Source organism: Oratosquilla oratoria, chromosome 15 (assembly GCF_046742065.1).
Source record: "Oratosquilla oratoria isolate Oo_2021 chromosome 15, ASM4674206v1, whole genome shotgun sequence".
Taxonomy (NCBI): Eukaryota; Metazoa; Arthropoda; class Malacostraca; order Stomatopoda; family Squillidae; genus Oratosquilla; species Oratosquilla oratoria.
Genome location: NC_134791.1, coordinates 28,096,654 through 28,109,153, shown reverse-complemented (window position 1 = coordinate 28,109,153; position 12,500 = coordinate 28,096,654).

Genomic DNA, 12,500 nt, shown 5'->3' with positions numbered 1-12,500 from the left:
TATTAGCAGTGGTTTTTACCTGCACCAGCAGCCCAAGAAGCGCATAGGACAAGAGTGACGGCTTCGGCCGCAGCTATTCAGCGCCTTCTGGCGTAGACTTCTTACCAAATTTATATAGTGGGAAGTACATGTGGAGTGTTAGGTGTGTCGAAGTGGGTGTGGCCATGAATAATAATAATAACAATAATAATAATAATAATAATAATAATAATAATAATAATAATAATAATAATAATAATAATAATAATAATAATAATAATAATAATAATAATAATGATAATAATAATAATAATAATAATAAAAAAGAAAAGAATATTTTAATAAACTCAAACATTTTGGTATCTTTTACACCGGGAGATGCTGAGCTGCAGATGGAGCCTTACCATTTAGAGAAGAGCGTAAATGTGGTTAAAACACCCCATTTTCTATGCCACGTGAATAGAATACGTGTATTTGGACGGTTACACACACACACACACACACACACACACACACACACACACACACACACACACACACACACACACACACACACACACACACACACACACACACACACACACACACACACACACACACACACAATCCGGTGGCGGATTGGCAAAGCACTGGCCTCACAAGCCAGAAAATCGGGGCTCGATTCCCCGGCCGGGCGGAGATAAGTTGGGTTTGTCTCCTTTCACGTGTAACCCCTGTTCACCTAGCAGTGAGTAGGTACGGGACGTTAGTCAAGGAGTTGTGACCTTGCTGTCCCGGTGTGTGGTGTGTGAGTGGTCTCAGACCTACCCAGAGATCGGCAAATAATGAGCTCTGAGCTCACTGCCGTAGGGTGGTGTCTGGCTGTCTCGACAGAGACTGCAGCAGATCCGAGGTGAATACACACACACACGCACACACACACACACACACACACACACACACACACACACACACACACACACACACACACACACACACACACACACACACACACACACATATATATATATATATATATATATATATATATATATATATATATATATATATATGCAACAGTACTCACACAACACACGTGAATAAAGATTTTTGCTTGTAACCACGAGGAAATTAAAGATCGGAATACTGAACGTTTTCGTCTATTAAGACATATACACACACACACACACACATATACATATATATATATATATATATATATATATATACACACATATATATATGTGTGTATATATATATATATATATATATATATATATATATATATATATATATATATACATGCATGTATATATCAAAGGCCCTTTACAAGGGGGTGTGGGGGTAGGAGTGGCCGAGTCAAAGTACACACCTACAATTAAAACTCATTGAACCCCTAGTTGTTCCACAATAAAAGGATTTCTTTTTTTTTATGCAAAAATTTTATCACTGCAAAAGTATTCGGAGGTCACATTTAAGGGGACACGACTTTCTTGTTCCTCTGAACTCCAACCTTGCATAAGTTGGACCACCGCATATTATTTCTTATTATCTATTCATCTGTATATACTGTATATATTTATACATACATACACACATACATACATACATACATACATACATACATACATACATACATACATACATACATATATGATATATACATACATACTAATATATATATATATATATATATATATATATATATATATATATATATATATATATGTATATCTATTTATCTATTCCTTTGTCTATGTATCTATCTATTTTTGCACTGATTTTTTTTATTTGTTTATGTTTGCATCATAAGGCGACTTATATCAAACAAAGTTTTTCATATCATTCGTAAACTCTTCGCTCCCCAATGGGTTCCAATGAAGTGGGAATACAGATACATTACCGACGCGTATTCCGTCGAGGGATCTCAGTCCATCGCCCACGAATGATCGCCAGTTACCCGGGCTATCTGAGCACAGAGGGCAAAGACGAAGGCCTCAGCAGGAACCAAGGACTTCCTGGAGCGATCTCCTTGATCAGCGTTGATGCCATGGATCGATTGATGCTCTTGTAGGTCGATCATTGATGAGGCGCATCGATTGGCGGTGATGCGGTAAGACTGGTTACCCAATAAGGAAGTCTTGATGCGTCATGAGCAGACACTGCCGCATCAATTATTAGATTCTGTGGTGATTAGGAACGCATCAACGCCGCGGGAATTGATTGGTGGTCCATTGCGCCCCCCCTCCCCCTCCCCCTGCCCCTGCCAGCTTACGAAGGTGGTTGTATATTGATATACATAGACACGTGCGAGTGCGCGCGCACGCACACACACACACGCACACACAGAGACACACACACACACAAAAACACACAGATACACACACACACACACACACACACACACACACACACACACACACACACACACACAGGCACATACACACACACAAACAAATGCACACACATTCACAAATGCAATTGAATAAAACAAAGAATAATAGATAGACACCTAAACAAGTGCATAAGATAATAAAAAGAGATAAGAACGAACAATCGCATTACCTCAAAACCGTTTCAAGAACAAAAAACAAAACAAAAAACAATACCAATAATTTTGGAATTCCCCCCCCCAAAAAAAAAAAAACTCATAAGTCGGCCATGTTAATGTTGTGAGACAAGATCTCCCGCTGACGGATGCAGCTGACAGAGGCGATGCGGCTGCCGTCGGGCTGACACCATAGATCAAGAGGCTCCTACATCATCACTTCCATATATGCGTCAGTCTACCCTGGCCTTGATACGAGCATCCTGCACGTGCTGGGATACTGGACGAATGAAGGAAGAGGATGTGGTGAGAGAAGAAAAGAAATATTAGGAAGAATATGGGCAGTGGGAAGAAGAGGCGGAGGGAGAGTAAAAAGAAGAGAAATAGAATGAGAAAGAGAAAGGCAAGGGGAAGAGAAAGAGAAAGAGAAAGAGAAAGAGAAAGAGAGGGAGAAGAAGAAAGGGAAAGAGAAGGGGAAGAGAAAGAAAAAGAGAAAGAGGAAGAGAAAGAGAAGGAGAAGGAGAAGAAGTAAGAGAAAGAGAAAGAGACTGAGAAAGAGAAAGAGAAAGAGAAAGAGAAAGAAAGAATGAGCAAGAGAAAGAGACAGAGAAAGAGGAGGAGGAAGTGGAAGTGAATGATAAAGAGAAGGAAAAGAAAGGAGGAAAGATGAAATGAGAGACAATAAATGAGAGACAATAAAGAACGAAAGGAAAAAAAAAGAAAAAGAAAAAAGAGAGAAGTAAAAGAAAAGGAAAAAAAAAATAGGGAAAGTATAAAGGAAAAAAGAAAGCGAGGTAAGAAAGAGTACAAAAGACAAAAACAAAAACAAAAAAAGACAAGAAAGTGAACGAGACAACCCCTTAAAAAAAAAAAAAAAAAAAAAAAAAAAAAATCGGACATACAGACGTCGATACAGAAGCCCGATGCATCAGCCAGCAGCCCGGGCATGATTGGGCGCCTGTAACCGATGCCCGGCCCGATGCCAGATACAAATCGCCCGCTGTCGAGCACCACCTCTGCCCGACTCCACCTTCTCAACTCCGACGTCTGCAACTTGAAGGGAGTGGGTCTTAGCCCAACCGGTACGATTATCGCTCAACGATAATCGTTCATGACTCAACGATGATCGTCAAACGATTGTCTAGAGCAGTGGTTCTCAAACTTTTTCGTGAGCGACCCTATTTGGAACATTTCAATCCTTCACGACCCAGAATAACGTAAAGAGAAACAAAATGGACAGTGATATATATACCCTTTACTTTGGGGGGAAAAATAATGTGTTCAGCTTTTCTTTAACAAAACTAAATCAACAGAATCCATGGCACTGCATTTCCTTCAGAAAACTAAATTGATTAGTCAAGTATTTGAAATACTCTGAAAACGTGAGAATTTTCCGTGTCTCTGCGACCCATCAAAATTGATCTTACGACCCAACTTTGGGTCGCGACCCATAGTTTGAAAACCACTGGTCTAGAGCACTATTTTTTTTTTTTTTTTTTTTTGCAAGTCTAGCGGCAGTCGCTCAAAGCAAAACAGCCCCATCATAAAAAAAAAAAAAAAAAAAAAAAAAAATAGTGTTCTAGACAATCGTTTGACGATCATCACAGCCATCAACTATCATCGTTGAGCGATAATCGCACCGAGCAAAGCGCATCTTTTATCTGGCTTGGGTGAAGTGGACACTTGGTCTAATTCTGCAATTCCTGTAGTGCTTAGGGTGGTTATGTGGCGTCAGTTGGTTTATTTCTCGTGTGATGATACAAGAACGGGGAGGGAGGGAGAGAGAGGAGAGAGAGGAGAGAGAGAGAGAGAGAGAGAGAGAGAGAGAGAGAGAGAGAGAGAGAGAGAGAGAGAGAGAGAGAGAGAGAAGGAGAGAGAGGGAGGGAGGGAGAGAGAGGGAGACAGAGAGAGGAGGGATAAAGAGAGATAGAGAGAGAGGGGAGAGAGAGGGAGAGAGAAAGAGATAGACAGAGAGAGGGAGAGAGAGAAACAGAGAGAGACAAAGAGACAGAGAGAGAGAGACAAAGAGACAGAGAGAGAGAAAGAGAGAGAGAGAGAGAGAGAGAGAGAGAGAGAGAGAGAGAGAGAGAGAGAGAGAGAGAGAGAAGACAGAGAGGAGAGAGAGAGAGAGAGAGGAGAGAGAGAGAGAGAGAGAGAGAGAGAGAGACAGAGAGAGAGACAGAGAGAGAGACAGAGAGAGAGACAGAGAGAGAGACAGAAAGAGAGGAGACAGAAAGAGAGGAGACAGAGAGAGAGGAGACAGAGAGAGAGAATGAGAGAGAGAGAGAGAGAGAGAGAGAGAGAGAGAGAGAGAGAGAGAGAGAGAGAGAGAGAGAGAGAGAGAGAGGGACACATACACACACACACACACAGAGAGAGAGAGAGAGAGAGAGAGAGAGAGAGAGAGAGAGAGAGAGAGAGAGAGAGAGAGAGAGAGAGAGAGAGAGAGAGAGAGATTTTCATTCTGGTCAACACCAGATGATTCTGTTCAGCAGAATAGGATGCTCCAAAGCCAGGGAGTGAGAAGACCGCTACACAAAGACCGTCTCTGCTGGAGTTCCTCCTGAGACTAACCGTCTCTACAATTGCAGTAACCGACATCCCGCTGACCGTTCGCCTATTGACAGCCACCACAAGGACCGTCTCTGCTGGAGACCGCCCTCGGGCTGACCATCTTTGCAGGTGTAGATGCTAACATCATACCTATCTGACAGTGATCATTACCTGCAAAGCCTTACGAGCATATTTCGCTTTATAAATCTTGAAAAAAAAATCTGATAACGAGCAGATTTAGTTTTCTATGTGAACTGAACGGAGAACAATATCCAGATAATTGAGATCTTCAAGAACAAAGAACACAAAGTGGAAGACACACACAATGCACAGGACACAAAGAGAACAAAACGAACAAGAACAATGCATATGAACAATGAACAATGATATACAGGATTACGTTGAACAATAGATGAACGCATTCCAATACTAGTAAACAAAGAACGTGGCTATATTAGATGAAACCTAGAAACTAAAAAAGAAAATAAAAATAGATAAATAAGAAATAAAATGAAATATAAATAAAAATAATCAGGAGGCTAGTACGGTGCCCCTTACAAAGGATTTGAACTGCCGTCACCTCGACCTCCGTCGCAAGTAGTGACGCTCTAGCCCGCTTGGCCAGCGAGCATCTAGTATACAGAGTTAGAAAAATACACAAGAAAAGATAATACAAAAAATATGTATATTCAAACAAAAATATAAAAACAGAGAACAAGATGGCGTAACCTCTTCCATACTGTAGATATGTCCTCATCATGAATAGAATAGAATAGCGTTAATTGGAATACTCTCTCAAAATTCACAATCCCAAGCCCTGTAATTTTTTTTTTTTTTTTTTTTTTTTCTTTTTTTTTACACCGATTTTTGGGTCGCCTCACCGCCTAGCCAAGACTATCGCGAACCAACGCAAGAATCACATAGCGAGTCCCGGGAATCGAACTCACGACCACCTGCTCATGACCTCGACACCGTATCCACTGGTCTAGCGCGCGGCCCTCAATAGGAATAGGAGATAAAATATTACACGGTAAGAAAGAGTTAAGGAGCTACACAAGTTAAGAATTCGAAACAAGAAGAATGGGAAATGACCACAGAGGAGACAAAACAAAGAAACGTCCAGTTAACACATTCAAGATGAAAAGGGGAGATAAGAAGAACAAGGGAGAAGACGTCAGGTGCGATGGGAAGCGAAAGAAAAGTAGAACTTGAGGTCATCCATCAAAAGACAGATGCGCTTTGGTGCCAAGAAGAAAGAAAGAAGAGGAAGAGGAGGAGGGAGAGGAAAAGAAAGAGGAGGGGGAGGAAGAAGAGTAGAGGGATGAGGGAGGAGGAGGAGGAGGGGGAGGAAGAGAAAGAGGAGGAGAAGGAGAAGGAAGAGGAGAGGGAGGAGGGAGGAAGAGGAGGAAGAGGAGGAGGAGGAAGAGGAAGTGAAAGAGGAGAAGGAGGAAGAGGAGGAAGAGGAGGAGAGGGATGAGGGAGGAGAAGAAGAAGAAGAAGAAGAAGAAGAAGAAGAAGAAGAAGAAGAAGAAGAAGAAGAAGAAGAAGAAGAAGAAGAAGAAGAAGAAGAAGAAAAAGAAGAAGAAAAAAGAAGAAAAAGAAGAAGAAGAATTAGGGGATGAAGGAGAAGAAGAAAAAGAAGAGCAGGAAGAATAAGAAAAGGAGGAGGAAGAAGAAGAAGAAGAAGAAGAAGAAGAAGAAGAAGAAGAAGAAGAAGAAGAAAAGAAGAAAAAGAAGAATTAAAATAATAATTAGGAGAAGAAGAAGAAGAAGAAGAAGAAGAAGAAGAAGAATTAGGGGATGAAGGAGAAGAAAAAGAAGAGGAGGAAGAATAAGAAAAAAAAAGAAGAATTAGAATGATAGTTAAGGAGAAGAAGAAGAAGAAGAAGAAGAAGAAGAAGAAGAAGAAGAAGAAGAAGAAGAAGAAGAAGAAGAAGAAGAAGAAGAAGAAGGAGAAGAAGAAAAGAATAATGATAATAATAATAAGAAAAAGAAGAATTAGAATAATAATTAGGAGAGAAAGAAGAAGAAGAGGAAGAAGAAGAAAAAGAAGAGGAAGAAGAAGAAGAAGAAGAAGAAGAAGAAGAAGAAGAAGAAGAAGAAGAAGAAGAAGAAGAAGAAGAAGAAGAAGAAGAAGAAGAAGAAGAAGAATTAAAATAATTAGGAGATGACGAAGAAAAGAAAAAGAAGAGGAAGAAAAGGAAGAATTAGAGTAATGATTAGAAGGAGAAGCATAGGAAGAAGAAGAAAAAAGAAGAAAAAAGAAGAATGGAGAAGTAAGAAAAATAAGACGAATTAAAAGAAGAAGAAGAAAGAGCAAAAGAAGAGTAAAATAATTCGGAGAAGAATTGCAATTAGAAGCAGAAGAAGATGATGACAATGACATCAGGATTAAAAACAAGAAAATGAACAAGAACAAGAACAAGAACAAGAACAGAATGGAAATACTAACCAGAACATTCGAAGTCGGACAGAGAGGGAGTATCAAAGGACCCGAGCTCAAAGAAAACGGAGTAGAAAAGATTCATTCAAATCACCATAGCCTGAGGTTATTCCTTGACTGACAGTGGATGAAACGGACCAGTGGCTCGTAAGCCCAAGAGTAGGAGGAGAAGGAGGAGGAGGAGACGGAGCAGAAGAAGGAGAAGGATGAGAAGGAAGAGAAGGAAGAGATGTAGGTGGAGGAGGAAGAGGGGGATGATGACGATGACGATGATGATGATGATGATGAGGAGGAGGAGGAGGAGGAGGAGGAAGAGGAGGAGGAAGAGGAGGAGGAAGAGGAGGAGGAAATGTAGGAGGAGGGGAAGGAAGAGGATAAGAAGGAGTAAGAGAGGGAGGAGGAGGAGGAGTTGAAGGTAGGAGGAGGAGGAGTTGAAGGTAGGAGGAGGAGAGAAGTGAGGATAAAAGGGAGGAGGAGGGGGTGAAGCAGGAAAAAGGAGGAAGGGCAGAAGACAGAGGTGGAGGAGGAGTAGGAAAACATGTAAAAAAAAAAGAGAGAGAGAGAGAGAGAGAGAGAGAGAGAGAGAGAGAGAGAGAGAGAGAGAGAGAGAGAGAGAGAGAGAGAGAGAGAGAGAGAGAGAGAGAGAGAGAGAGAAAGTTTCTTTGGCTGGCATCTGCTCATAGATATATAAGGGAGGTTTATTACGAATCTTTTTCATCGTGTGTTGTCCATCGCAAATATCTGCATTCTCATCAACTCGTGTCACTTTCTGCCCCCATCCCCTCTTATGGAGAACTTGAAGGTGTCTTGCTCATTCCAGCAACAGCTCTTTTTGGAAACTCCGGAGTTTCCCCGGGAGATTTTGGAATATTCTCTTGGATTTTTCTGTAAGAAAAATTCGAAAGCTTCTCTTTAGTGCTTCTGGAAATTTCTTCTGGATAATTCTCAAAATTTCTTCCCATTTTTTTAATGCTTTCCAAAGAAAAATTCTGGAAGATTCTCAATTTTTCTTATGTTTTTTTTAAAACATCTCCAGAAAAACACGAAGAGTTTCGAAAATTTCTCCTGGGAGTTTTTGTGAGCTTCTGAAAACCTACGGAATGTTTTGGAAGCTTCTTCCAGAAAATTCTGAAAGATTTTACCAGAAGTCTCAATTCAAAATTTCTCCCAGCAGTCCTTTGTGCCATTTTGTCAGATGTATGAATTGTCTAATTCTCTTTATACGATATTGCCTGCATAATATATATATATATATATATATATATATATATATATTATATATATATATATATATGTGTATATATATTTATATATATACATACACATATATATACATACACATATATACACATATACATATGTATTCATTATATATATATATATATATATATATATACATACACATATACATATGTATTCATTTATATATATATATATATATATATATATATATATATATATATATATATATATCAACCACAAATCACTTAATTCCATGCCATCGCAGTCTCGACCGCGATGGCATGGAATTAAAAAGGATTTGTGGTTGAACAAAGATATTAATTGATCGCTGGGAACCATTCAGTGTATATGTAGATATATATACATGTATATATATATATATATATATATATATATCTATATATATAAATATATATATATATATTTGTGTGTGTGTTCGTGTGTGTGTGTACGTGCGTGTGTGTGTGTATGTGTGTGTGTGTGTGTGTGTGTGTGTGTGTGTGTGTGTGTATGTGTGTGTGTGCGCGTGCGTGTGTGTGTATAACGAAGGAGGGAATTGGAATGGAAAAGAATTTTTCAAGTTTGGTGCCTTTCTACGAATCATTCCGTGAAGGACGAGTAAGGTACCTCGGCAGTAAACCATGAAAAAGCTCTGCTGGACGAAACGTAAAATATGCTTGATCCTATACTCTATTCTTGCTCTTTCTCCTACATTGGTGCTGCAGTTGTTGCTGTTTTTTACTTATTAAATTCTGTATTATGAGGTATTTACTAAAAAGTCTTATGCAGTCAATATATTCGGACTATATCACGCAGGTTACTTACAGCCCTGGCCAGGCGGGGAGGCGACCCGACTTCAGCATAAGAAAACCTAGCGGTTTGCCGCAACTGACAGAGCTTTGCTCTACCAGGGGTTTCTCACTTCCCACTGGGTGGGAATGGGATTGTGAGTGACATATCTACAGAATAGAATCACACAATATTATTTCATAATTAAAAACTAATTCTTCCTGAACAATTTTTTTATTTTATTATCTTTAACTTCTACGAGCTACCGGCTGCGCCGGTCCTTGCTTCGCAGGGGGCTTGGCCTTCGGTTCTTTCCCAGTTTCTGTAGAATGAAGGATAACCAAAACATTTCTCTCATTTTTTCATCCTCTTGTCTTTAGAAAGACTAGAAATAAGCAATGAGCGGGCAAAATAACTTTTATCGCTCTGTTGACAAAATCTAATATGCCTATTTTAAAAAGTGAGAGCCTTTTTTTTCATATTTGTTAAGACTATACCTCCTTATGTACGCTGGTGATATAATCGGAAGCGTGCTGGTCTCGCATTAGCTTAATCGTGGGTTCGAGTCCCGCACTTCTCTCCGATTCCCAACAGTGTCTGTTCCCTGTCCCAACAGTCCCTAAAGCGCATAACAGGGCAAAGATGGCGGCTTCGGCTGCAGCTAAGTGCCTCCAGGCGTAGGCTCCACACCTATCCTTGCATTACACTACCCTCCTGAAATCTCCCCTTTACCATATCTATTGGCCAGCTCTGGTGAATGATATTTACCATTAGAAGGTAGAGTTTTACCTGATGTTCTAGTTAAGTGTATTTGGCTTACCAGCTTATCTACAAAGCCTTTCAATATTTTCCGTAACTATAATTAACAAAGTTGATAGAATTCTTCTTTCTAATGGTAGAAAGTGATCGCCAGGGCTGGCGAAAAGGTTTAAAAGTACGGACCTATGACCTCATCTCTGGTGCAATAGTGCCCTTAGGGGCTTTGGATCCTTTGTAATAAGGTTGGATTAGCCTTAAAGGATTCAGATTCTTAAAGAAGAATCGAACCCCACTAAGGAACACCAAGCCCCATTAGAAAGGATCTAACCCCATTAAGAACGATCCAATCCCATTTTCAGAATCTAATCCCCTTAAGGATAGAAACTTTGATTATTTCAAACGAAACACTAGATACAGTTTAGCTTAACCCTTACTCCTCGCACGTTAATAGCCTGGTCCTTCCTGCATGAAGTTATAAATATAATTGCTGGTAAACCTGCTCAGACAAGTATGCACACCTTTGGTCTATTTGAGCAAAACCTTCCATCCAGGTATGCAATTAAATGAACATTGGCCGAGGAATCCCAAGTACAGAAATTATTTCTAATTTTCTTGTATATTCTCCAGGTGAACTACGTCAGAGTGTGAGAGAAAAAAAAGAGAGAAAAGAGAGAGAGAGAGAGAGAGAGAGAGAGAGAGAGAGAGAGAGAGAGAGAGAGAGAGAGAGAGAGAGAGAGAGAGAGAGAGAGAGAGAGAGAGAGAGAGAGATTCAGAACGTGTCTGTTTTCCACATAACATTCTCTCTTGAAGACCGTTATTCTTCGTCTTTTTTTTTTTTTTTTTGAGTTTCGAGGCAGAACCCGTCTGAAATTTGCTGAGAGACCATTAATGGCCAGGTGGATTGCGACTTTTGGAAAGAATCTGTTCTAAATATGTATTTAATGAATTTTCCAGGTTGGACTCCATGGCACCGCAAAGAGGAAGGATTTGTCCACCGAACTGACGTCACGTTGCCCTGAAGTCGAAATGACTTTATCACGGTTCCAATGACACTTCTAAACGAAATAGAAAGACTTTGTAGTCTTTGAATTTGGGATTCATATAAACAAGGATACGTCAGAAACACGTTGGAAACATCGAAAACATGCATCTAACACTGGTCCAACAGCCTGAAATGACGTCATCACGATTCCAATGAGATTTCTAGACGAAGCAGAAAGGCTTTGTATGCTTTGATTTTGGGATTCATTTAAACAAGGATACGTCAGAAACATGTAAGAAACACGTTGGAAACGTGTCGAAAACATGCATCTATCATTGGTGCAACAACCTGAAATAACATCATCATGATTCCAATGACATTTCAAAATAATGTAGAAAGACTTTATATGCTTTGATTTTGGGATTCATATGGACAAGAATACGTCAGAAACATGTAAGAAACATGTTGGAAACATATCGAAAACGTGCATCTAGCACTGGTGCAACAGCCTGAAATAACGTCATCATGATTCCAATGACATTTCAAAACGAAGTAGAAAGACTTTGTATGCTTTGATTTTGGGATTCATATAAACAAGAATACGTCAGAAACATGTTGGAAACATGCCGAAAACATACATCTAACAATGGTGTAACAACCTGAAATAACTTCATCATGATTCCAAAAAGATTTCGAAACGAAGCAGAAAGACTGTATTCTTTGATTTTGGAATTCATATAAACAAGAACACGTCAGAAACATGTTGGAAACATGTCGAAAACATGCATCTAACACTGGCTCAACAACCTGAAATAATATCATCACGATTCGAATGAGATTTCTAAACGAAGAAGACTGTATTCTTTGATTTTGGGATTCATATAAACAAGAATAAATCAGAAACATGTTGGAAACATGTCGGAAACATACATCTAACACTGGTGCATCGACCTGACTAAAAAGTAAGTTTGTCGGTTGAGAAGGATTACTACTGAGGTGCTCATCAGTGACATGACTATTTTTGAATCCCTTTCACCTCTTCCTTGTACTTCATGATGGCTTTTGACAATTAACCTCTATACACTCGTCAACCTCATAAATACCTAAAGACCACCATAAACCTTCATACCTCTCCAACACACACCTGACCTCCTTCCATATATGCAATGTCCAGTTTTTTCCTTTTTTTTCTCTTCTTATTCTTCTTTTTTGGAAGAACTTTTCAA